Here is a 23,797-nt window from a genome sequence, read left to right on the forward strand (position 1 = left end):
ACAAGGACGAAGTGTACTTATTTTATTTCGTTTTATTATTTTATATAGGGCGGATGAGAGTTTGCGAGTTTGGATAAGAGTACTTGACGATCTAGCATGACGGCGTGGCAGGGAACCTGAGCTAAGAATACCACGAACTCAGCTTTTTTTTTGTACGTTTCCAATTTCTAGAATGGTGAGCAATAACACAGGCGCTGAAGAAACTAGCAAGATGGCGTTAATATACAGGATAGCTGGTGGATTAACTCCATAATGTAGGATCCTGAGTCTGGGCACACAGAGGGACGACAGGAACAACACGACTCAAAGTTTGAGTCGTGTGTTCGTGTCGTCCCGCTGTTTGGCAGACTCAGGCTTTTACATTATGGCGCCGAAGAATGCTCTGGATCACATTTATGCCGTCTATGGTGTAGAAATGCTCCCTGTACGCCGAGCACTGATGCAAGGCAAAATTGCATCGTCACACTTAGCGTTGTCCACGAGGTTTACAACATAAGGAGCGTGACTTAACGCGCGCAAGCTAGCCAGTTACTGCATAACTGTCAAGAGAGTAATTGAAGATAGTTTACATCACTGCCTGAATTTTTCAGCTTGTCTGGTCGCTTTTAAGCGTGACGACTGAACTTTTAGAAACAATAACGTGCTTGGACTAACTTAATGCGGGAGCAACTCTACAGCCCTTTGCGGCACAGGCGGGTAACTGCGAACGTATTTCGTCAATCATATCACAATAATTCGGTGATGATTTTTTAAAATATCGATATCGATGTTGACTCCACGCATGCGCGCACGAAACGGTTATTTTACGGTTAGTCTTTCACCAGTTATTTACACGGTTCTCGCACCGTATAGCGCACCCAAGTCATAGCCAACGCAAAAAGCACGACTCTTCTCGTCTCGAAAGGGGGAAAGAAATTGAGGAAAACTGTGCGTACGTGTGGTTTCTTACCCGAGGCGTTCACGTGGTAGCCGCGGCTCTCTAATGTGTATGACGTCAAAGGCTAGACACTCCTTTGACAGTGACAGATGACATAATAAGTGCGTATCCTTCAGCCGCGTATCCACGAGTTACACTGAGCGGGGAAGATTTCAAAAATAGACTCTAAGGTGTGGCCGAAAACGTGGGTTTCTAGCAGAAACTGTATATTCATAATTTTATACCAGGGTGTTGCAGATACACTTTATGAATGTGTGTGTTCCTTTTTGTGTCCTGAGGCTCGATTAACATTTGAACTGAGGGTATAGAACTATAGCCTCGGTTGTTTGAATCTTTGAGTGGCAACTTTGTTGTCACTCAAACATTTATCACGTCACAAACTAACGTTGCTAAAAAAGAATTGAGTGTTAACCTCAAGCTTTAGCGACCCTTGATCTCCGTTCAATTTAACCAATGTGGGTTGAACCGGGCCCTATGTCAATGGGTTTTCGTCATGAATATAAAATCTTCGAAGTTTCTGCAATATTTACGTGGCTTTTCGACGGTCCAACTGGATTCTCCCTTGATTATATTCTGCTCGACTGAAAGCGGCAAATTTGTGCATCTTTTTTTATTCGTCTTGTTCTTTTCTGTTTTCTGTTGTTGTTTTTTAGAGCTTGAGTGTTGTAAAGCTCTTAAAGAGGTACCCAAACCACAGCAAACTATATCTTTAATACGCCGAATACTAGGCAAAAGAACACTTCTCCGTGTGTAAGAGCACACCTGTTTCTGATTTTAAGTACGTGTCACAGTGACAAAATTCCTTGCAGCGTTAAAAGACATGGCCACATAACCAGCTTAGCCGTTTCTGGTATAAAAGAAAAAAACATCTTTGTGAAGGTTGGTTGCGTTACCTTGTACGTATATAATGCTTCTTGACAGTGTGGGAAGAAGACAACGGGGACACGATCGATTATCCCATAACCTCTATTCGGTCATTCTTCATCTTGGAAATAACTATACCGAGGCTAGCTTGATTGTTCTGACACTCAGACATATCGTACGCAAGCTAGGAATTCTTTTCTTTCCCTATATATATATATATATATATATATATCCTTTTCCTCATAACTTCTTATTTCCCCCCTTATTCTGTTGTCTCTCGCTGTGACGTTGGGGACTTTCTGACCGCGGGGACACCGGAACTGCGTTCATTCATCATGTGGACAAGTGTCACTATCAGGGACGGAGCATGCCGCCCGTTTATTGCATTGCTCCCGGGGTTCCCGGTGTCTCCGCTAATTACTGGCTGCCATATGTAGGCGGAACAGCTCGCTTAAAGTGACGCACTAAGGTTTACCTGGTTATTATGTTTCTCCATGAAGATACGCGGATGTACCCGACTTAATGAAGCTTAGAAAAATCTTCGACTTCCACCTCCTTTAAACGGGGGATAACTTCGTCGATTTTCCTGGCGGTCATCGTGGCACAGGGAATATCCCAGTGAAGAATACTGATACCAAGAAGCACAACACCTTGGCCCAGGATTGGCCCAAGATTGGACCAGTGCTGGCACAGTGTTGGACCAGTGTTGGACCAGTGCTGGCACAGTGCTGGCACAGAGTTGGCACAGAGTTGGCACAGAGTTGGCACAGAGTTGGCACAGAGTTGGCACAGAGTTGGCACAGAGTTGGCACAGAGTTGGCACAGAGTTGGCACAGAGTTGGCACAGAGTTGGCCCAGTGTTGGACCAATATTGACCCAGTATTGTCAATGTTGGGCCAAGATTCTGTGCTGCTTGGGATGGTCACTGGCATGGTCTCTGTGGTGGGTAGCTCTGCGGGACTACCCGAGTCCCAGAGCGAGAGTTATACTGCACTCCCCCCTTTCTCCTGTACCACCACCATCTTTCCCTCCTCCTCTTTCTCCCTTCCCCTTTTCTGGGAGGCAGTAATGGCTGTGTTAAAAAAACTGATGAAGGCTGGAGATGTGTAGAGGGTGCGTGAGTTCGTCGGGGAGTGCACTTTTCGCTCTCCCTGGTGCACCGAGTCGCCGCCAATTACGAGCAGCAGGCTGGCCGCACCTCCGCCAATCATAATCAGTCTGCGACTGAGTGATTGACGTGGGGACGTTCGAGGGTTCAAAGTATCGCACGAAAGATTTCGAATCGTAAAGAAATATTCCTTTCAAAACAGGAGGGCTTTGCAAGATAATGGAATATAGAGCCTCAAAAGGGGTTAATTTGCATCTCGGAAGAAAGAAAACCTTCTTACCACTTTGGCGGCCCTTCTCATTTTGATGGTGGTACGTTACCTTTCTGTTTCTCGAGCCCATTTTCAGGCTTTTGTGGCGAGAGCCGAGAGACTCGCGTGGTTAATAGTCTGTTTGTATAGCTTTAGCCTTCTTTCAGAAAGACGGAATTCATAACACCTGGTGGCCACGTGGTGGTGCCGGGTACGAGAAGAGGCGTCATGCGTATATTTATAGTTACGTAGTTTCTGGTACAGTTTACAGCTGCGCAGCAGTATGAAGAGCTGTTGCTGTATGCTTAATGAAGAGTATGTTTGAACAGGCTCTCGAATAATTGTCTTCGGTAAGTGTACAAGGCCGTCCCATGTTTTTTTTTTCTTTTCTATTCGCGTTGTTCCTTCTTGTTTTATCTTCGTCTGCATGGTATGATGATCTTATGAACGTTCATGCATATTTGTACTTGTGTAGTTTTTGCTACAGCTTACAGAGCAACAGCAGTATGAGGCGCTGTTGTATGGAATTTAAAGTGCCATTATGGACTAAATCTCGTTTCTTCTGAAAATTACTGAAAGTTACTGAAATCTTCGTGTTTCACTTTACATTCCTGCAAAATAGTTTGGCTGTACGTGACTCGAAAGCTAGGGAAAATTATTTTTGAGAACTGTGACGTCACGGGTCTCGTCTGGCAACGTTCTTGCTCTTCGCGTCTTCTGTGGGGGGGGGGGGGGGGGGCTCACTTTTTGCACTCCATTAGCAGAGCCCCACGTGACATGTCATCCGACCTCCGAGAAAACACAACCATTTTCCCCTCTTTCGATCGGCCTCACGTGACTTCTCCATCATGTGACCCTCCACGGGCGCCTTCTCCAGAACATGAAATCATTGCAATTTGTGGGCTGATGATTACGTCACCCGCTCCTTGCGACATCGAAATTTGTGGAGGCTCCACAGATCTTCAAAAAATGATAGAAATGCACAGCGTTCGTATAGAGGATTGAAATTTCGCATATAGAATCCTTGAGACGCATTCGTTTCATGGACTCAATAAAATAAACGCTGTTTTCCGAATCCGGAGTGGAAATTTTTAGCACGCTCTTAAATTGTTGCCATTAGATGTACAACCTCCTTTGACTTTTCTTCTTCTTCTTCTCCCCCCCCCCCCCCCCACTCGTCTTGTTCTTGCATGCTCCATGCTATGATGATCTTTCCATACACCGGTCTTGTTCCTTTATGGCAGAAAGGAACATAAACGTAGGCGTCGCTGATTTTGAGGCTCGCTGCCTTAAGGGCACTGTAGTTACCTCATTGGGGCGTTTTTTGTGCGACATTCCCCGATGTCGTTGCGAGCACCTTACCACGGCGACAGAGAACAAAACATGCGGCCGCTTCCTCGGGGTTCGAGGCATTCGTGGAAGGCCGATATCGGCCGATATCGGCGGCATACGGCGGAAGTTGTGCGCACGGTTAGGTGAAGTAAAAAAGAATAGGTAGCAGAAGAAAAATATAACGGCCTTGTGGGACGTCTGTAGTCCTATATGTATGTAAAACCTCGAAACGAAAAAAAAAAAAAGAGGGACGATTTTCACTGTAAGAGCGCGTTCGCTTTGTGAAGTGGTGTACCTTTCGAATTTGAATGGCAGAATTTTGCGTAGCCGGTATTGTGGTGTGAGGGCTTTGCTGCTTTACCCTTATTGAGACACTGTCACATCGTCGCTTGGAATTGACCCTCACTTCGTGCTACCTAACCGATCAGTCAAAAAACATTTTTGTTGTGCCTGTGTAACTGTTTCGATGGCAACAAAGTTCTTTATCGGGTGATGTCACATCTCGTTCACTTAATGATATGGCAGATGTGCTCAAATGACAGGTTAAACCTTTAGTCACGAATCGACAAAGAGCTACTCGTAATGTTCCCGGATGTTTGCACGAATGTTACGCCAGTCGTTTCCTCGCGTAATTTTATTACAAAAAAGAAAAAACAAACAAACAAACAAAAACAGAAACGATGTCTGCGGACTCTACGAGGCTTCCCTTCCCACCGCAGCATTGCAGCTTCTGTTTCTTTCTTTGTTTGGTTAGGAGGGTTACTCTGTGAGTCTTAATTAGTGACAGGGCACCTTAATTAGATCCTGACAAATGCATACTTCCTAAAAGCGAACCTAGCAGAGCAGGACGGATTTGGTAATTCGAATCTCTATCCCAGCCAATTAGCAGAGTGAACGCGGTGAAGTTACTGTCCTATTTCTAACTCGTCTGCCCTGTGGTCGAAGGTATAGTGGAGTTAACTATCATCCCCAGTGCCTTGTTAGAGCGGACTAACCCTGTTAAAGCGACACAGCGGTGCAAACTGGTATGCTGCTCGCAGGCAATGTCACGTGTCTTGACCCCGAGCAGTGCTTTGAAGTGGGCGCAGTGTTGCTCTGATATTCACGCTCTGCCGAAGTTCATGTTTGTCTTAACTGTAAACATGGTGGAAGGACGCAACAACGGACAAGGACGGCAAACACGGACAGCGTTCAACTAGTCCCTGTCGTCAGTGTAGTGTAGTCATCGTTGTCCGTGTTGCGTTCTTCCACCATGTTCAGTCCCAAATAACATGCTCTGCACCTTCTTGCACTCTTATCTTAACTCAGTCATGTAACTCCTATACTCTTAAAAAAGGAGCAATGTAGATTACTACACTTCCTGGTTAGTAATATCTCTGCAAAGGAATCATCTCCTTGAGTATCAGGACTTTCACTCGATCGACAGAACAACAACAGAAAATTTGACAAGATCACACATCGAATTCGTTCTCAAGGAAATTATTCGTCTGTCAAGTTCGACACTAACTCCGCTTACGTTATGATATCTACACGCTAAGAAAAAGAAGAGTAAATTGTTGAGGAACATTAGTCCCATAGCTTGCAATTACCCTTCATTTTAGTCCCCTGACACATATATTTACTCCCCCACCATTGGAAATTGCCCCAAAGTCTAAATTAAGCTCCCGCGCATTTAGTCGCGAAAGAGACAAACGGTTGTGGCAATCCATCTAGTCCATGAGAGAACAAAGATCACTCCCTCTTTTTTTCTTTTTTTGAGTGGATTATAGTAATGACGTCACAGCTACCGCTGCATAAGGTAACATCTTAGCATCATACGCAAAACCCAGTGATGAGAAATAACAGCTGCCCATCTTCGAGCTATAATTCGACTTTCCTTTTTGCTTATTAAGACTGAGCATTCGTTCTCTTTGCACTGCAGCAAACGTGTTGAAACATGGCCAAGCACCGTAATAAAGCCTCCTTTGAGGATTGTACAAACAAGGCGGGCTGCGAACGAAGAAAAGGATAAGGTGCCGAGCCTGAAAGATAAGGACGTCTGTGCCGCGAAAATAGAGTTGCTCTGTGTAACTTCAAGACGCAAACAGATGCGTCTCAGTCGCCTAGCAGAAGGTGCTTGTATCAACAACCTCGAAGAGCGCCTCTGACAGTGTGCCTTATACAAACTCAGCAGACGGTCATTTTCGTCACGGATATCTTCCACGCACATCAGCGGTTATTTTAGGCACACTTCGCCTGAAATGAAGCGTGTAGTTTCTCAAGGTCATGTACTGAGCCCAGCTGTCGTGGTGTATGTCGGGACAGAATAGGTTCGCAGGATGAATATGCAACATTCATTGGAAGCCAGGAGTGGGAAATGATACTGATATTTTGTATCGTAATACGAGTATATAATACCTGCCAAAAATAAGATAACAGTGATAAGTAATGCTTTGACTTTTTGGTGTATTATAAGCACCTCAACAACACCGAATATACTCTGGACGTACGAATAATGTCCTAACAAATTCGTACGTCCGACGGATATCCCTCATATATCCATCGGACGTACGAAGCCGTTAGGACATTATTTGTACATCCTGAGGATATTGTTTGTTGTCAGGGCACATAATACTAATACATACTCACCCGAGGGTTATCAAGAAACAAAACGCAGAAATACGCACAATGAGCGTCTCATGAGGGAGTTTAGCTATGACTTGCTCTCAATCTTGCATGTCATTCACACAACATAATTCCTCCAGAGATTACCCCACCGCAGTCATTAAGGTCTTGACATACAGCCCTACGGCTGCGTTCTTTCGACGTCGCGTGGCACAGCGAGTCACTGGACGGCGACGCTTGTTGGCCTTATTTTCACGTCTGCAATCATTTGTGAGGTATCGCGTTTCGTACCGATCTCGAGCGCAGGAAATTACATGTCTTGTTCTTTCTTACTCTCATCCGCGGAGGGGGAGGGGCGGCGCTCTGATCGCCGTCGGTGTTGATAGATGAGGGCAGACATGATGGAAGAGACGTCGGCGGTGGACTGCCGTACTGCCACGATCGCAACTGCCTCCTCAGGGCACGTGCTAGGTAACGCGCAAGGAATCGGGGACGCGCAGTTCAAACATTTCCAAAAGGGTCAGCGCCTTAATGGTGCTTTCGACTTTCTCACTCTCTCTCTCTTTCTCACTCTCTCCTCAGTGTCGAGGGAATATTACCTCTTCGAAATATTACCTAGGACGTACTTTCGTGTTGGACCGTAATACATTATGTTGGACCGTAAGGTGTTCTACCTAACGTGTCACAAAAATTCTATGAAGAAATCTACTTGGCTGAAAAATTATGGGGTGGCTGTCACGGTATTTATCTTCGATGAACTTCAGCCATGGCTTGCGAGTCGCCTTGATCAGTTTTCAGTCAACCGAACATTCAAAGTGATGGAGAGTGCCCAGAAAATCGTCTGCTGTGATATTAACAAGGTTACGCATGGGACATATACATTCATCACTCATGGGTTTTTACTTCGTGGAGGTGTGGTGAACTTGTGGTGAACGTGGTTGGGGTGCGGCGAACGTGTGGCGAACTCAGTGCGACCACTGTGGTGAACTTCTCTCCGCTATACACATGCTCATTTCATATCCTCAGTATGAGGCCCATCTTAAACGTCACTTCAGTCAGTTTTATACAGGTCATTTACCTCTTCACCCTGCCTTATTGCTTGGTGATGTGGCAATCATCCCCTTTAGCAGAGTTTTTAACTTCTTAACAGAAATTGGAATTTTAAACGTTCTATAGTTTTAGATAGACAGTTTTAGAACTCTTCCTCACTAGTTAAATTTAATTTTAACGGGTCTCATCACTACCCACGTTTTGCCGCATTATGACCTTTGTTGTCGATGCGCACAAAAAAGAAAAAAACTCTAATCATCATCATCAATTTTGAGTCACGAAGTTTTCCGAATTTAACTCGGAAATTTACCGAGTCAACGTAATATTTTTATCTTGCTTGCTTCGGCAAAAACAAAAAAGCGCATGTTCGATTTGCCTCCTTTGTAGTACAAAATCCATCCCTTATCTCATCCTAGTCTCATCAATTTGCCCATGCATCATTAATCCCCAACTCTCTCTCTCTCTCTCCCTATCTCTCTGATAATAGGTTCAAAAAATTGCGAAAACTGTAGTTTCGAGACGTGCAGATTTGAATTTCTACGTACGTCGTGCCAAAAGTTCGCCGAATATAAGTATATACCCATAATTTTAACGCCTGTGTTGTGACACGTTAGGTCAAGCACCCTGTATACAACAAGTAATTGGACAGCACACGCTGAACTCCTTTGGCCACATTTGAGGTCTTCCTTCCATCACGAAGTTTACTAGCTCTGCATTTGCCGGCCTCTCTTCTTGATTGTCCTACAGCGTTAAGCCCACTGACAGCTGCTCCGCTGCGCGCACTGCTAATCTTTACATATGACCTATCATTCTTCTATTGGCTCTATCCTATTCGTTTATATCCGAGTAAACAACGGCGCAATGCTATTAGATAACGAAGTTGTTCCTCATGGAAATGATGTAGCCGTGAACCATTCTATAATCTCCCGAACCACGATGTTCACCCGAATAGCCACGATATCTATTCTCTCACGAGATGAACGCAATATCGTTTCTTCCCAATTTGGACGAAGAAAGGGTCTTTATTTGCCTCCGCCATCGAGAAACGTGATCCCCAAAAGAAGCATGTCCAATGGACGGAACCAATCAACTTTGCGGAAGCTGCCTCCATTTGGTGAAAGGACGTCGCAACGGGAGGAATGTACCCCAGAGTGCATCTTGTCCTGATAGGACGGCCAGCAGTGCCGCCCTAGTGGTCCATAAGGGAATTCGAGGAGCGGCATACTGCGAGCGATGCCTCAACATAGGCATAGAGTTAGCGTGCATTTACTTGAAGAGTTCATGCAGAGGATCTTCCCGTCATCACCCTCCGCTTCCAGGGGTCCTTTTGTGAAACTCGGAGGCGTTGTTAGCTACAGGAAGCGCCTAACGATACGGAAAAAGGCCTGGGTCAAGAACTTATATCGTTTCACGACGCAGTGTAGCATTACAGTTGCATGGGAGTCTAGGAAGATGCAAAAGTCCAACCTGTAACGTGTAAAGGTGGGTGTACAATGACTTTTCGTTAGGGCCAGCCACCGTGTAGAGCTGCGTGACTTGTCACATGGTTACCAGACGGTGTTTGCTGCACTTTGAACGTGTGTCGTCACTATAATAGCAATGTAGAAAAATATGTTCAGCGATTTCGGAAAACGTTAAAAGACTTTCAATTAAAATTCAAGGGCATTTAAGAAACGGGAGTTTCGCAAAGATTTACCGCCAACGATAAAGCCCTATAGAGCTACGGGTTTTAAACGCCTTTGTCGTAATTTTGTGTTTTCTTCATCACTTTTTCTTGGACGCCATGTATTAAGAGGTTTTACAAATCACCCGGCCTTACAAGCAAATTCGTAAATTTCACCCATGATATTCACCGTCATGTTTCACGAAAGTTCGCTTTCACTATTTTCCTTCTTTTCCCCCGTTCTCATTTCGCGCACACACCACGTTTCATATATCCCCTCCTCCTCCACTTTCTGTCGATCTTCCACAGATTTTTCCTTCGATAATTTTTTTACTCTTTCTCCAGTATACGGCACTATGTCACGCTAGACCAAACTTCGTTCCTCTACCGAGTTCAGCGTCTGCGCTGACCCCGGCTCTCGGTGACCCACGAAAATGTCCACAGCTACCCCTTATCTGCACCGGGGCAAATGTATGAGCCTCTAATATTATGGGTCCGCTAACGCCAAACTTTTATGGAGCTCCCTATCGGCACTCGGAGACCTGTTGGTGGATTGGACATAAATATTGAAAACGGTCCCTCGGGCTGGACCCGCAGTGGACGTTATCGTTCTGGCCTCCTCCTTTCCCCGTGAACAGACGGCAAAGGAGAGCACTTGTGTGTATGGGGGGGGGGGGGGGGGGGCATATTCTGGAACTTGTAGCTGCTTTTGGGAGGAATGTGCTTCAGATTATTAAGTAAGGGAGTACTCTGAAATGGTATCGGCTCTGCCTTGCGTGATCAGCATCGGGCCAGTTTTTATTGTTGTTGTACTTTCTTTCTTTTCTTTTTTTTGTTTTGTTTCGCAGAGTATTTAGGATATATTTGTGTGTATGCGCAGATGGGGTAAAAGAAGGTGAAATATTACCGGGCAGTGGGTTAGTATAGGACTTATTGATTTGGTAGCATAATGACTGGGCTGAAGAGCCGATTTTCAGTCGTTGACTTCGCTGAGTAGCGCCCGATCGGCCCTTGCCACGTATCAGCAGAAAGGTACTATATTGAGACAGTGAACGTTTTGTTGCTCTCTCCCTCTCTTCAGAGCAATGTTTTATATCCTTATATCAGGTAACGTGTCTTATTTCAGACCGCGCACGTTGACTAAAGTGAGAGGTCTCACATTCCTGGAAAAGACAGTGAACTCGACGACATAACATGCAGGGGCGCAACGGTGAACAGATAAAGAAGAGAGAACACGCGAGGGGGGGGGGGGGGCGATTTCTCGAAACGACTGTAAAGCTTGCTTCACCGTTGCGCACACTTGCTATGCAACAGAGCATCCTTTACGAAACGCTACTATCACTTTACGAGACGGTCCAGAGCTCTTTGTTTTGTCGTCCCGCGTTTAGCTGTCATGTATGTCGTGTATGTCATCTACTTACTTTCGATTTCTGCTACTTTAAAGGGACCGAAAAGTGAAAAATAACCCCCATATTTTTGCCCACTGTCGTGCACAACATCGTTGTTTGATAAGACACAGAAAGCATTACTTCTCAATTCGGCATACTTTTTACGTATAAATATTTTGAAGATTGCCGGAACATGGACGGTGCTGCCAGCGAACGGCGAAAAAGAGCAACTTGGGTTTCAGGTCCAGGGCTCCCAGGGATTGGTCAACCCTTACCACGTGAGAGCTAATTTTGTAGAGAACGAAGCTGGCGCACATTATCTTACAGGTAAACACTATTTTAAAAATGACGCTCACTTCCATAGCTTTTACGTTAATAAAGCATTCAGCTACTTCGCCGCTACGAGCTACGATCCGCCGCGCCATCTGCAAGGTCGTCTGTGTTATCGCGTTTATTGTTTACGTCGTGGGCGGTCGTGTTGGTCGCGCGAAGAGAAGTGAATGACATGTTCGTGGTTGTTGTGTCAATTGTTCGAGAGACCTACATATGAGTGGTGTGGTTTTGGTGTTCGGGGATGCAAAAATCATGTTCGTTCACCATCGGCGGCAAGAGTTTCTACCACAAGATTCAACAGGAGAGTGCGCGAAAACGAATGTGGTTCAAAGCACTCGGTTATTAGATGTAGCAGTCGTGTGGTATGTGCTGAGCTCATTTTGCTGCCGATGACTACGAAGATGCCGTAGAAGGCGAATTGCGAAGACGTCCGAAGCACATTGATGCTCAGTACCCAGTGATTTTGCTTCACCGAGGTGACGACTGACGAGATCGACACAACGTCTTAGGTATGTACAGGCGTCACACATGTATAAATTATAATATAGCGACGACGTATTCCATTTAACTTATGTTATCCTACTTGTCCCGTACTCAACCTTGTCAACATCAACAAATTTAATTTTAGGGGCCTTCCAGAGTTGAAGTGGCGCAAGACTGCTTCGTATGTGTGATCCAGGCACTCAAGTTGACATGACAGAAATAACTGAAAGCAGGTATGCAAAGTCCACAGATGGAAGCACTAGATTTGTTACGTGTTGCAGACTTTGTGACATTTTCTTTTTTTTAGTCTTTGGACAGGTGCAGAACATTAGTATGACGTCAACAAGAGGAGAAGAAACCGATGAGAACTGCTAGCTTGTTTGAAGGGTACGAGAATAGTTCCTGTTGAGATGGAGTTATGACTTTATGACTAAGGAACACTAATTAATTTTCTAGAGATGCATCCTCTACACTTGAATACCCAGTGCAACAGCAAACGTTCATTGTCTTTGAAGCCGCAACTACTGGAATTGTTCAATGTGTGTCAGAGCTGCAGTGAGCCATGCAAGGTTACCACATCATATTCCTCGGACGCATCCCTATCTCGGACGCAACTGTCATTTCTCTTTATTGCTCTTCCGATCTTACCTTCTCAGAAATGAATATGGTTCACCATACACTACATGGGCACTGCCTTTCTCTGCTCATGCTTCCGGTTTCTTGTTCTGTTGAATAAATCTTCACTTGAGTTTGCAGCCATTACGTTGTCTACTGTGTTTGCCCCCTCATCTATATTGACGTGCTCTAACGGTACAGCACATCAACATCCCAACAACCTTCCAAACAACCTTGCCTAGTCTTACTTTTGGGTGGAAACTACACGATGTGGTAACATCCACATATATAAAGTTTTAGTCGACGGAGATTTGCTGTTTTTGTACAACCTTCATTGTACATTTCTTTTGTCTCACTTAGCATGCCTGAAGAAATGTTCTGATCTTCATCAAGATGACAGGTCATTGTTTGATCTGCAGCAGCATTTTTCCTGTAATCTTTCCACCAACACAGAATACAAAAGTGAACAAATGGTAAAATATAACTAGCTTGTTAAATTCAAAAGTGAAGACGAAACTGTTTATGCTTCTCTTGTTTATTTTGTTGTAGGTTTTACAACTGTACGTTCAAGTACGTCAAAACATCAGAGGGCAGGAAGTCCTACTCTATTTCCTAAATCCCTGGACAATAAAAAAGAACGATATAGTTTGCATTGGGACAAAACGTTGCTTCTGCTCTTATATTATATTTCAATTAAATGTTAAGATGCATTTGTAGTGTACACTAAAGCCAGTTTCAATTTGCAGGGCTGTCAAAAGTACTTTACAAAAGTACATCTCAATTACAGTAACAGAGAACTTATGCAATAAATTATTTAGCCATTTTGGAGTACTATGCACACCAATGGTGCATTGTTAACTTTGAACCCAGATTAAGGGTTAATAATAGTTGAAGTCAGCCCTCAAGTCCTCCTTTACAAATGTTAGTTGGCGACGTGATAATGAATCAGTTACAAGTACTCCGTTTAGCAAAACAGAGTTAATTAAGTGTTAAATCCCAATTTTGGTTCAATTATTAGTTGACATTTGGAAACGTGGTCACTAAGAAGTATACTAAAAGGTTATGAACACAATTCAGCTGAATGACACTGATGAAAATTGTCTTACTTACTCCTCACATATACAAGCGAGACATGAGTATAACCTACAAATACATCTCTGCCCACAGGTTACTTAACCCTTCAGGTACAAACTAGTAATTATAATATGCTGTGACAGCAAAGAAAAAGCAATGAGAAAAACTTGCAGCAAACAAGAAATGAAAATGTGCTGACAACATTTCTACAGGTCAGCGCACTGATGGGAAAGCATCCCTAATAGCATGCATGACGCAGATCGAGATCCAGTGGAGTATTTTCTATTGTATTTTCACGGAGCACCCCATATCCTTGTGAATCGCCAACGGGTAGTAAAACGGAATTTCCTGCAGAAATAAGGGTTTTCGGTCCAGTTTGCCGTTCAAGTAGCGCGTAAAGACCACATGGCGCTGCCGTGTACGTTACCATGCTCTTCTGTTTCTCGGATGTATGTAAAAGACACTGGCAGTACTTCGGTGTCAAGGCACAGTATTTCGAAATATTCGTTAGTTCCGATGCAATCGTCTGTCTGCTTTTCACACGCATTCTCTACCTCTCGGCAGCAAAAACCGTAGTATCCACCGTAGTATCCGTCGGTTTGCATTTCACACATGAACACCTGCACGACGAAAAAACAGCACTTGTTTCGGCTTACATAAGTGCTTCTCCCTGATACATGGAAATTTCACAAAGCAGTCCATGTTCACGGCACGGTGAGCTACTCCTGAGGACGATTGTGACTCCGATTAATCTCTGGACGAGGAATCTTCTGCTGCGAAGAACACACTTTCCAGCACGCTAACGCACGAACAACAGTTCTGTGTGAGTGACAGTTCTTGAATGCGGAATTCCAGCGCACTTATGTCCAAGAGGCTCGACATTCTCGACGTAGAAAGCGGTCACAAATGCCCACTGCCATTTTCGTTTTCGCCGGATTAGCGCCCGGAAGTGCGCGTATTACATGCGTCCTCGACAGATGGCGCGGGGTCATGCCATTGTTGACAGACTGCTCGGTTTCCTACTAGGTCCCTGGACATGCGATTATGGAAAATTCGATTACAGAAAAACTACAGCGATTTCAGCGGAGTTCTTTGACATTTGAACTTTTGAAGGTTCAAGCTTTTCGCTGAACATAAAGTTTCGATAGGTTTATATTCACTTTTCGGTCCCTTTAACGTGCCGATAAAAAAGGAAAACCCACATAACTCACACGTTTGTGTTTTACGGAACGGCAATGACACACCATATACGACTCTTTTATGAGGTACTTTACGGTAGAGACACTTAAGGTAATAAAGATCGAGCGGCTCGCTAAACTGCCAACGAGGTTTCTGTTACTTTTTCTTCCAGAAGGAAGCGATGGAAAGAGTAGAAAAGCAGTAGGTAATCCCGGCGCTTCAAAACTGATCACACTTTGGGGAAGCACGAAGGATCAAATACTGGAACTCGGCATCATGTTGCGGGGAAAATGGCTACTGTCACACCATATATCGAATGGAGATCACAGCTTTTTCTTCCAGCTCCCCATCGAGATATTTCGGTGAGGATAAATATTTCAGTCGATTGAATCTGCTCATCTTCCATATGATGCGATTGATTAATTAAACGAAGTACAACTACTGACTTTGAACATTTATGGTCTCGAAACATAACCGAAACAAATTTCAGATCGTTCAGACTCAAGACTGCACGGGGATCCGTTCTGAACGACGTGTGATCTCAACACATTACGAAATGCTCTGAAGGCAGGCGTGTCTGCGTCGCTTGGCGGCATCACACTACAAGCAAGATTAGAATTCCCCCCTTCGTACAAGTTCAACATGTTCCCTCTCGAAAAATACTGTTTAATTATAATCACAAAGCCCGCCAAATTTTCCCGCAGCTGGAAAGGTATACGCAAAGGCTTACCGGAAAGTGCGAACGTCTTTTGTGGAAACTGCATGGAAAATAAGAAGTATTACGTTGGTTTAACGAGTTATTCTTTTTTTCGAGCCGGGGGGGGGGGGGGGGGGGGGCTGTGCTTCCGCGCCGTCGTTTAACCAATACGTTTAGGAAACTCGCTGTTGTAGCCTCGGATTTCATGAAAAGCCGTAGATTTCGTCGCTCACTAAGAATAGTGTGCTGATACGGTTATATATCGTTCGTGAGGGACTGTGTTTACCATACGGCTGAGAAACCCCCTGCCGTCGTGACGCGTCACTACAAGATTGTTCATTACCGCGTGACGCTTGCTGACATCCGCAAAGCATCATGTGACAGAGTTTCTTGTAAAGCCACCCCATCTCATCGTCAGCATCTATTGTTGCTGTTGTTGTTGTTATTGTTCTAAAGCCACACTCAGTGGCTTTTCCTCACTGGTCCAAATCACTAGTTGTGGTTAAAGCTTATTATTATTGTATCCTGCTTTAAAGCAGCCGCCCACCGTGTAGGTCCATCCGCTCCTTTGTAAGGCCACGTGATACCACGTGACAGTCGGTGGTAGTGATAGGTGGTGATAGTCACCACGTGATGGGCAGAACGTGTTTGTGGTACACTGAAATTGTGCATAACCACCGCTGTAAAAATGCGAGAACAATTAAACGACCTCGCGAAACATTAAGAAGCTTTCAATAAAAAAATCAGTAGGATTTCAAAAAGGGTTCCTTCAAAAAGTGTTCCGCGAAAAACTTACCGCAACAATTGCCCCTTATTTAAACTCGTTTGGCGCAATGCTTGAGGATGCCGCCAATTTTTACACCGATGATGTCCTGTTGCAGAGTAAAGACACCGAAAGTGGACTGTTCCGTGGTAAAACAGTAACCTTTGTAAACCACTTTTTCGAAATGCTAAGTAATCTCTGCTTTTTCGTCGTGCATGTGTGAATGACATGAACGATATGAATTCGTGTTGAGAGCGACCCGTTGAAAAGATTCCTGCACAGGCAGTTCTTTCTTAGGTATTTGTGATCTGGCTGACGGAATCACGTGGGCTTGTCGTGAAAGGACTGCGCGTATCCATGCTGTATTCAATTCGTAAGATCGCATATACCCACATGAGGCAGCGCAGGGCGTGGTTCAGTCAGTGACAGATGTCTCGCTATCATCGGCGTGACAACATCGTAAAGCTTGGGTCTGAACCCCACTGACATCCTATTCGTGTGTATGCTGGGAGGGAACAACTAGCGGCCTCGGGAAACCGCATACCAATAATGAAAATGGAAAAGCGTCCAAAGCTCTTGCTCTGCATGCGTGGTAGATGTAGTTGTATTTATAGATAATCATAAGTCTTGATTTATTCGCATCGTTTTTACTTGGATGATGATGATATTATTATTATTATTATTATTAATAAAATAATAATAATAATAATCGGGGGTAGATTAACACAAGTTACATAATACACACACTGCTATTGTGATTATTGTATACAACTGCATCTACTGAATAGACCTCGCTGGAACCTTTTGTGTCACCTTTTCAAAGGCACGCTCTTCCCAGGCATTTATATCGGTTTTAACGTTGATGGCCGAGCTGTGGTCAGGCTTAGCGCCAGGTTTATAAACCATATCAAAATTTGTTCTTCATCTAGAACTGCAGTTCCAGAAACTGAGGCACTGTAGTTTTTCTTTTAGTTTTTAATGTTGGTTTTCTAAGGCTTCGTGTAGACAAAACCTGATTCCATGAAGTCGATAGCCTCAAACAACCTGGTGTTGCCGTACAATAGACAGTTATACAACGTATATGACAGGAACGTCAGTATGGAATCATACCGCATGCTTATTATCTAGAACGGGTTGGTCAACATTCATGTTATGGGAATGTGTTGATCGGATGTCGTAAATTATCATAGGAATATCCACCACGTTTCAATTGCCGTCGGCTACGTTTTGAACTCCTATACAAGCATTCGCAAAACCTTTTACTTATTTTTAATTCCTTGTTAAGGCCGCGAAGCGAATGTGGCTGGGAGCGGCGTACAGAGTTGGACAGATGGAGAGAGGACAGCTAGAAGGAATGGGGGACAGAGGGGTTAGTATGCGTCCTGGGCCGACTTCAGGGGGAACTCTCCCGACATTCGTCTGGAAAGTCTGTCGGAAAACCCAGGGAAAACCTCAGACAGCACATCCGGTGCCGGAATTCGGTGCGTGGAAGGCGACCCAACCTAACCTAAACCCAACCGCTACGCCACACGAGCTGGAGTTTCGTCTATTACTTTGCTGTCTTAAAGGGCCTATGAACTCTACGAACTAACCCGCCGACTGTGTTGGCACCAAACGGCGAAACCGGTACCGCACGGAACCGACAGTTCAAAGTTACATGCTCACAAAACTATTGATATTGATCCTCCGGTTCAGTGCCCAGTCTTTCTTTATCCTTGTATCCGGAGGAACGTAGGCTATCATACCAGCGAAATATGCCCTGCTGTGTAAGTAAGGTTTTCTTTTTTTTTTTTTTTTTCCTTCGTGTCGTCGTCGCTTCGAGGAAATAATTCATCCGTGAATGGACGAAGCAGAAGGCTCACGGTCACGTATGTGGTTCCTCGCCCATCTATCGTCAAAGATTAAGAGCCGGTGCGTGCCCTCCGAAATTATTTGCCTCCGGGAATAGCTGACTCTGACAAGCGCTGTCAACAGACGCGAAACGGATGGCGGTGACGTTCCGAACATAGATCACGCGGAATGTGTATTGTTGGTTTGTTACGTAAAGGGAGTCGCAGAAGAGTATAGGCATGTGTGTGTGCGTGCAGTACTTTGTAAAGTCCTGATTATCCAAATTTAACGCATCTTCAGTGTTTCCTGTGTGCATTGCGGAGCCTATAGTAACGTTGCTTCTCCTTTTCGATGGTTCGGGTGACGTTCAGAAGCGCGAGGGTGGGCTGCCCAGACGTCGTCTGACGACAAAATCGCCACCCAAGCAACACAGCATCTTGGCGCAGTATTGGACCAATATTGGCAATGTTGACCCAATAATAGACCAATATTGGACCAATATTGGGACAGTATTGCAAATAATTATCCAATATTGGGCCAATATTTTGTGCTGCTTGGGTAAATAACAGCTTTGAATGCGTTACATCAGAAGCAGGGTAAGTTTTTCAATCCGCTCAAGTCTCCTCGAAGACTCTGTCTCGTCTGCGCCTCGTTTTTTAAAAAAAGAGAGTCCTGTTCATTGCTTCTCGCCACCATAGTTACCTGATCATCGGCTTCGGTGCCTTCATGGCGTCGTCTTTATGTTTCTGACTGCAGTTTACATTCGGCATCACTTGTAGAGGTTGTCGTTAAATACACTTTTAAGGGGACCATTTTCGCGGAGCGGCAGATGTCCGTTATTCTAATCCCATGATAGGCAAGCCTGAGCGATGGACAAGACACGTAAACAAACACAAACACGAAGGCTTATTTACGTGTCTTGCCCATCGCTCAGGCTTGCCTATCGTGGAATTTATCCACCAGCTAGCCTGCATTTACGCCATTCTGTCCATTATTCTAATGGCGTTCGATGTCGGTTCCTGTTTTAAATGTGCGTTTGTGCTGATTTCAACACGTAATGCTGCAATACTTTTTAAAGGCATATCTTTATATGGCCCACCAACGTCGGCGGCCGTGTAGGTACGTCCGTAACAGTTGTGAGAAGAGTGAAGGAAGGAGTAGAAGTTCGAGTGACACCAGAACGAGAGCGGGCGCCCGGTAGCTTGTAGGAAGACCCCACCACACGGGGCGAAGCCCATCCCATTTTTTGCTTTAACATATCACCATCCGTTCCGTCGCCGAGGGAAGACACGGCAACAGAAAAATAAACCGCACAAGGTTTATTACCGTAGACACTAACTTCCATCGGCCCGATTCCAATCAACATACTGTGGTAGACTGTCTCGACTTAGCGAGCGCATCGCTTTTGAAGGTTTTCCATCCCCTCCCCCATGCACACACACACACACACAAGTATGTCCTCTAGCGGCTGCCTTCCGAGGCTTCCCCACACAACCCCACCGCAAAAATGTCCACCATAGTCCAAAATCCTTGGAGGTCATGCAACATATTGGTGATAACCTGCTGGGGATGGGAGTTGTCTCGCTGGGGGCCATCACGCAGGAAGTCAGGGCACAGACGACACAGCGCCGCCAACGGTGACGATTCGTCTCCAGCTGCACGTGAGTCGTCGGGCCTGGCTCGGTGTAGTTGGCCACGTCGACGAGTGGCCCGATGAATCTGTGGCTCGTTGCACTGGAGGCAAAGCTGCCTCTGCTCCTTCTCGCCGTGGAACGGACGAGCTCGGGCCCCACGTTGGGCTCCATTTGCGGGAAAACTCCCACACTCGGAGCGAAGCCCGTCCATTTCGTTGTCAAGGAAAGACAAAGAAACAGCACAATCAACCATACAGAGTTTATTGCCTCAGACAGTAACATCCGTCGGCCCGATTCCAAACAGCAGACTTGTCTCAACCCAGCGAGCGCATCGCTGCATAAGGTTTTCGGCACACACCCGACACGTGTCAACAAACATGATGCCCTCTAACGCCAGCTTTCCTGTGGCATATCCCCACAAGCTTTATAAGGGTGCCGCGTTTGAACGCGGTTGGCAGAATATCCAAATATACAGCCGTCGGTCAATCCGCATACTAATCTTCCCTGTCTCCCACTCTTTCCTGCTGTCCTCTCTCCATCTGTCCACGTCTGTACGCCGTTGTCATAGCCACAGTTGTCTCGCGGCGCTAACACGAAATAAAAAAAGATACAGCCAGCCAATTTTTGTACCAACGCGGATGCAATCTCATAAAAACAAGAACGCATGAACCATTCACGTGTGTCAGCATGCCGCAAACCAAAACCAACCTAAAATGGAGCTTTCGCCAATAAGCGCAAAGCCTGCGATTATGGAGAAACTGCCCAACGATAAAAGTAAGAAATATTAGAAGATCAATTTTTTTGTACGGCTGTCTTCTACCCTAGTACGCGAATGGGGATGATATCTAGTATATTGAGCCGTGAACGCAAAACACTATTATCCGCAAGGCTTAAAGAAGCGCTTTGAAGACATCTACAAAGGCTATCCATTCAGCTGCCAGTCGACGCGAAGTTCTTTGTTGAGGTATTACACCGAGTGACGGATGGACAGTTTTTCGTAACCGTGAAGCGCACGCTCGCGGAACGGCAAACAAGTCTTACTCGAGACAAATTCTGTCTGGCCAGGCTATATTGAGATGAAATATGAGGGTCACGTTAAGTCAGTTTATTACTGGCCAGTCCGGCTTCATGATGGATGCTTCTTGGCACACGATTTGCATATCGGCTGAACAACATCAGCACTTGTTCCTTCCTCTTCGCTTGGTTCTTTCTGAGCTGATTTTTTTTAGTTTATATACGTTGTTATTGATTAATATGCTTTGACTACAGGAGAGAAAAGCGTTATCGTCGGGAGGCGTCTGGCCGGGAGTGCTCGTAAAACGAGGTTTCGAACCATGAAATAGCGAGCGTGTAATTTTGTTTATACTTTTTTTATATACGTTAGAACCACGTACAAGACTGACGCTATAAGCGGGTTGTGTATTCGCTGCGAGACTCGATTAATGAGAACTGCGCGCTCTTTGAACGATGTTGAAGCAAAGCGTGTCTTCGTGATGCTATCAGTGGCGGTACTGCCGTACAAGTTTCATAATGAGATTCACTGGAGCATAGAGGACTCATCAACAAACATCAACATCAACAAACAACTGCTGCTGCTTCAAACAAATGTCTTCACGTTGTCCGCGGTTTCTTTTGTTTCCGGTGATTCTCATAATGAAGCTTTGCCAGCGAGCCGGCGTCCCTGTTTTAATAGGTACAAGTTTCATTAAGGCGACAGTTTCCAAAGGGTTCTTTTTTTTCTTTTTCTTTGCGGTGTCGTTAACTCTTGTATATCTGCCTGTGTGAACGTGCAATAAGGAGTAGAGTTCCAAAGTATTGTGGATATTCAAAGAAAATCTTGGAAATTCTCAAAATTTAGTGTTGTGGAGTTTTAAAAGTTGGTTCTTCAGTGTACAACTACGTTGCGCAGATACGTTCTGGGTATTCGATTATGTGGTTGATGATAATTAACGAGCTTTATTGCTATATTTTTGACACACATTAATTTTCTCGAAAAGTTCACCCTTGTCAACGCACAAGTGAAACCAAGAGAGTGGCAAGGCGATTCGTTATACGTCACCGTGAGAAAAAAATGACACCGGGGCATTATTTCGTTTAGCGGCGTTGTGATTCTGCAAGTCGGCTTTTACCTTGCGCCTGCAAGCATGAAAAGAAGCCGACTTGCTGTTTGTATGTGCGCACTGTAAAGCAAGCTTCTCCTAACATTGGCAAGTGCTGGGTGGAGCCCGCATGCTGTTTTTGTGTTGACGTCAAGAATGTCTTTACAAACCGAAAGAAAGCCGTAGCACATAATGAAATAGAGGGTGATGTGGTAGCTCTCGTTTAGTTGGGTAGTGATCTACCCGTGTACAGCTAGTGGAAAGCCGAGTAACAACGTTCTGCGCTCTCGTGAAAATGAACGTGCCATCTATGATATTGCATGGTTGTGTGTAGTATACAAAGTTGAACGCTGGCACGGTACCCTACGGATTAAACGGTGACGCAAGATTTAATTTATAATCGTTATGAGTGATGTACATATTTTTAGCAAACTCCAGATCCCTGTGGTAGCATACATAATTTCCGTAAATTTTCGCGTTGAACTACTTTACTATTTATTAATAATGATACCGTCGCACACGCCTACATACATGGCTACCGACTATAAGTGTGAATTATGCATAAACCCTTCAACCTGTAAAATGACAGTTTTTTTTTTTTTCTTTTTCTGACATTACATCAAATTCAGTCTGCGCTCCGGTGCCCCGCCTTGCTAGATACGATGACTCCAGAGCATGACCCTAGAGGAACTCGAAATTATCCTCGATTAATGACAGCCCAAAAGATCATTTTATATGAGCGAGTGTCCAACATAGGAGCATCAATCAGGGCTCGTCCCGTTTAACGTTCGTATCTTGCCCAGGAAATTTTTCTCCATTATAGTCGAGATAGCACTCTGCCGCTGTTGCCTCCGGCGATTTCATACACGTTGTGGACTATAGGGCGTGATGTATTACCGGCTAGTAACTGGGTTACGAGTAATTTGTAACTGTAAGTAAATACTTTTTTTCAGTAATGAGTTACTTTTCGGGAAAAGTGACTTTTAAACTGCGAAACTTAACTCTATAGCAAGCTTGAAACATCAAAAAGCAACATGAGGAAGTTACTTTCTTGAAAAGTAATTGTAATTAGATTACAGTCGCGGCTACTCATTTAAGAACGTATCTAGGTACCGTAATAATGATTAGAAAGGTGATTAATCATGTAACTTAATTTGTTGTAATTATCTACTTCACAGCTCTGCCTGTCATTCTGCTAACACAGCCTGAGTGACTGAGTAACTTTTACGCAGAAAGACGTTTACACATAATAGGAAATGAATCTAATTGTATTAGTATGCCGTGAGTTCTGATGTCTCAATTAAAATGATTCAAACATGCCGTTCATTAATTGCCCGGAAACCTGCCATTAAAGTTTCATACGCACATATAGACGCCCGCGGGGTGAAGCAAGGCCTGTCGTCTGCTAATATCGTTTTTTAAAGGTTCGGCTTGGCTCGCCTCGACTACAGAGGGCGTCGTCTGTCTGGCGTCTGTTAGGGAGCGATTATTGTCCATTACGCAAGGTTTAAGTGAGTCCCAAGAGTACTTACGACAGTATCGGTGTCAGGAAGCGCTGGGCAGGACCCTGATACACTGGCAGGGGTAGGAAAGCACGGTGTGATGAATTGTTCTCGACTGCAGGGCGGTGTAATCTGTAAAAGGTACAGGCTCTAGTACAGTGTAGCCAGATCATGACGGATGAGAGAATCTGCACTTTTATGTCGTGGTTGAGTTATGGATTTGCCTCGAGCGTTATTTTTTTTTACATTTTTCTCTCTTCAAGGCGAACCGTGCGATATATTTTGTTTATTTTTCCTCCTCATAAATTGTATTTCTGCAAGCATGTCTGGCTGGCGCGCTTCCAGTTGAACGGTGCTTCCACTATCTCGTGTATCCTGCATAATTATGGACT

At 44.7% G+C, this 23,797-nt stretch overlaps 1 protein-coding gene across 8 annotated transcripts in view; it reads left to right on the forward strand.

Moving 5' to 3' along the window:
- The window catches only part of LOC135367145 (calcitonin gene-related peptide type 1 receptor-like), a 135,964-nt gene that overhangs the window by 83,043 nt on the left and 29,124 nt on the right, over window positions 1-23,797 (forward strand). The window contains exon 1 of one of the 8 annotated variants that reach the window (XM_064600267.1): window positions 15,111-15,242. The exons of the other annotated variants lie outside the window; for them this stretch is intronic. The gene's annotated coding sequence lies outside the window, so the exon portion shown is untranslated. Of the gene's footprint in view, window positions 1-15,110; window positions 15,243-23,797 lie in introns of those variants that run through there. 8 annotated transcript variants of the gene reach the window in all.

Source organism: Ornithodoros turicata, chromosome 8 (assembly GCF_037126465.1).
Source record: "Ornithodoros turicata isolate Travis chromosome 8, ASM3712646v1, whole genome shotgun sequence".
Lineage (NCBI taxonomy): Eukaryota > Metazoa > Arthropoda > Arachnida > Ixodida > Argasidae > Ornithodoros > Ornithodoros turicata.